The sequence below is a fragment of the Cotesia glomerata genome, unplaced genomic scaffold (genome assembly GCF_020080835.1).
Source record: "Cotesia glomerata isolate CgM1 unplaced genomic scaffold, MPM_Cglom_v2.3 scaffold_1322, whole genome shotgun sequence".
Lineage (NCBI taxonomy): Eukaryota > Metazoa > Arthropoda > Insecta > Hymenoptera > Braconidae > Cotesia > Cotesia glomerata.
In genome coordinates, this window is record NW_025401690.1 from 1 (window position 1) to 3,254 (window position 3,254).

The 3,254-nt window shown below is 35.9% G+C and overlaps 1 long non-coding RNA gene and 1 pseudogene across 2 annotated transcripts; one reads left to right on the forward strand and one right to left on the reverse strand.

Moving 5' to 3' along the window:
• Window positions 1-55: 55 nt before the first annotated feature.
• On the reverse strand, window positions 56-1,993 carry LOC123273778 (annotated as a pseudogene).
• Window positions 1,249-3,248, forward strand: LOC123273779. 2 transcript variants are annotated; one of them, XR_006511372.1, is made up of 4 exons: window positions 1,249-1,288; window positions 1,375-2,187; window positions 2,532-2,774; window positions 2,929-3,248. It is a non-coding gene; the product is annotated as an uncharacterized LOC123273779 (long non-coding RNA). The 2 variants fall into 2 exon arrangements; XR_006511371.1 differs by having other exon boundaries at window positions 1,375-2,183.
• The last annotated feature ends 6 nt before the right edge of the window (window positions 3,249-3,254 follow it).

Sequence of the window (3,254 nt, forward strand, 5' to 3'; positions counted from 1 at the left end):
TAATCTTATGATTAATGGAGTACAATTATTTACGCGCTTTTCCATTAAGTCTGTCTTAACGAATCTCCTGTAATGACTTCCCTTTAGTTTCGGGAAGAAATAATAACGACAAATAACTTAAAGCTTAAGATGCAAAAACTAAAGAACCACATTGCTGTATATTGACCAAAAGTTATTGCCATATTAATAAAGTCTTTACTGATAATAAACGCTAAAAAGCAACATGTAAAAACAATAATTGTTGATGCTTTAGACTTAACTTCATGGGAAAACATTTCGCCCATTATTGTCCAAGGAAGAGGACCCAATCCGATGCTGTAGGTTGCCATGAAAGTAACCAAGGAAAATATTGGTAACCAGCCGACATGACTGACTTGAGTTCCAGCAGCGTCTTTCAGAAAAAAGAACAGTCCAAGGACTCCCTAAACGGAATTGTGATTCATTTTTAGTAAAAGTAGTTTAAAGAAGACTATAATTAACTTACCAGACTTAAACCGGCGCCTGAGCTGGATATAATTAATAGGATTTTGCGTCCCAGTCTGTCAACAGCTAAAGGGTTGACACAGGAGCCCAGAAATTGAACCAGTCCTACAATAATTGTCTGGACGGATGAACTAAAGCCAAATTCTCCAGCGCTCGAAAAGATAAGCTCCGAGTAAAGAACAACAACTGTGATTCCGCTCATCTGTTGAAAAATAATCAGAGCACACGTAGCAATTAGCGCTTTTAAATTGGCTTTCACTTTAAACAAATCCAATATTGTTGCTTGTTTGCTGTAAGCTTCTTGAACGGAAACCTGAAGCAAAAAAATCGCTTTAAAATAACTCACATAATTAATAATAAAAATTCGATCATAACCTCGATTTCAGTAGCTTCCTTTTCAACTTCTGCTCTTTTTTTTCCTCTTAGCCTCATCAACACTCTGATGACATCTTCTTTGCGATTTTTTGCCGCCAAGTAGTACGGCGATTCGGGCATTGGGTAGAAGGAGATGAAGAAAGCGATTGGCAAGACAGCACAAGCGATACAATAATTCGTGTACGAGACAAACGGACCAATACTGTAAGCCCACAGTAGACCTAAGGTGATAAATATTTGGAAAAATGAACCGAGTATTCCTCGGATTGAAGTTTCCGCAATTTCGCCGCAGTAAACTGATATCACTCCAAATGGTATAGCAACCGCTAGACCTCCAATAAATCTGGCTGCATACAAGACTTCAATATTTTTTCCGGTGAAAACAAGCCCCCAGCTTATTGCCATAGGTATTATGCTAGACAATAAAGTGGTTCGTCTTCCCCACCTGTAATCGTTTATATTTCAATTGGCCTAATTAACATGTTAGTAATTGACTAATTGATAATTACTTTTCAGCCAAGTATCCTGGGAAGAAACATCCCACCAGAGTACCCACTGGCGACAATGCTCCAATCCAGGACGCTTCTTCGTAAGTAATTGGTCGATCAAGCGGGTTTTCTTCTTCCACTGGATCACTTTGGAGCATCAGCAAAATTGGACTCGACCAAACCATTATCGCACCGCCTCCCATCACACATAAATTCGCTGAAATCATTATCATTATCGTTAATCACGTTATGCCAATACTTAACTGTAGATTTAATAATATATATGATTATTATTTAAAAAATCGGTGGTTTACATTCAACCGCTGTCTTGCCAGCAGGTAACGGGTTTTATTGCGTAAGTTTAATTTATCAATCTTAAATCATTACATATGTTTCAGGTTTTTTCGTATAATTAAATCATAGTATTTTTAGATAAAGAAAATAATGGCTTATTACTAATTACTAATTACATTCAAGATTAACATTTAGTGTAGATATTTATGTGAATTACCGGTAATAGCGGCGATAAATTGAAGTGCCTTGGAACCTTGAGTGTCTTTGTCGGTCTTCATTTTGTTGTTATCGAGGGACTTGTTTATTGTCAAGGTAGACTTGGACGTCAAAAGAATAAATAAAACATCCAAAGTAGGTTTAACGCCGCGATAGTTGCAGTTAAAACTGACAGAACGGGCAATTATGTCACAATAATTTTAGAGTAATCACACCGGCGATCTTGATGAGTAGATAAGAACAGCACACGCGAATTATTTCGAATGAGGAAGGACTCTGACGGAAGCCATTCGTTAAAATAAATTCAAGCTAACGTTGTTCACATACGTGAGTATGAATACGCTCTATATACTTCATTAATATTCTTATTGTAATTGATTACACTCGAAATTACTTTCAAAATAATCAGCAATCGAAATTGATCTACTTACTGTCTTTATTAATCAGATATTAAATAATAATGATAGTTGGGTAAATATATTCATACGTTATTTTATTGTGGACAATTATGATACAATACATATTAAGTTAATTTATTATCAATATAAATAGATAAATATCTGATTAAACATCATTGTTATTTAGCAGAGAAGAAATTTAACATTATTTTTTTTAAGACAATAATTTTAATTATTTATGACTAGTTCCACTGAGCTCGTCTTGGATTTCTTGCAGGGACTTACCTTTAGTTTCCGGCAAAATAAATACTGTGAACAGGACACTTAGGACGCAGAAAACTCCGAAGAGCCAGAAGGCAGTGTATTGTCCCCACGCTGCTGCGATACTGCTGAAGTACTTGGTGATCAAGAATCCCAAAAACCAGCAGGCAAAGACAAATATCCCCGAGGCCTTGGATTTAACTTCCGTGGAGAACATTTCACCCATAACTGTCCAAGGAAGCGGACCCCAACCGATGCTGTACGTTCAGATAAAAAAATAATCCAAGAATTCCCTGTGAATATAAAATTAATTAAATTACAATTCTTAATTATTTTTTTAATTTTTTGTAAAAACTTACTAGACTTATAGCTGTTCCCGTTCCGGAAATAATAAAAAGTATCTTTCTTCCTAGTCTGTCAACTACCAGTGGTGTCACACCAGAAGCAAGAAATTGAACAATTCCGACAATTATCGTCTCGATTGAAGAATTGATTCCGCTGTTACCCGCGCTAGCAAAAATATTCTCTGAATAGAATAGTATATTACACCCCTAGGAAATTAAAGTAAGAAATGTCTCAGATCACATGTGATCTCAGGCTTTCTTATTTACTTCCCGAGGAGTGTATACTATTTTTTTCCTCGACGGAGGCGAAAAGCGGCAACTTCGTTTTAATTGAGCACGGTCGATGAAACGCGAATATGTTTGTTGGAAATTATTTTCACTATTTAAAGTATAAA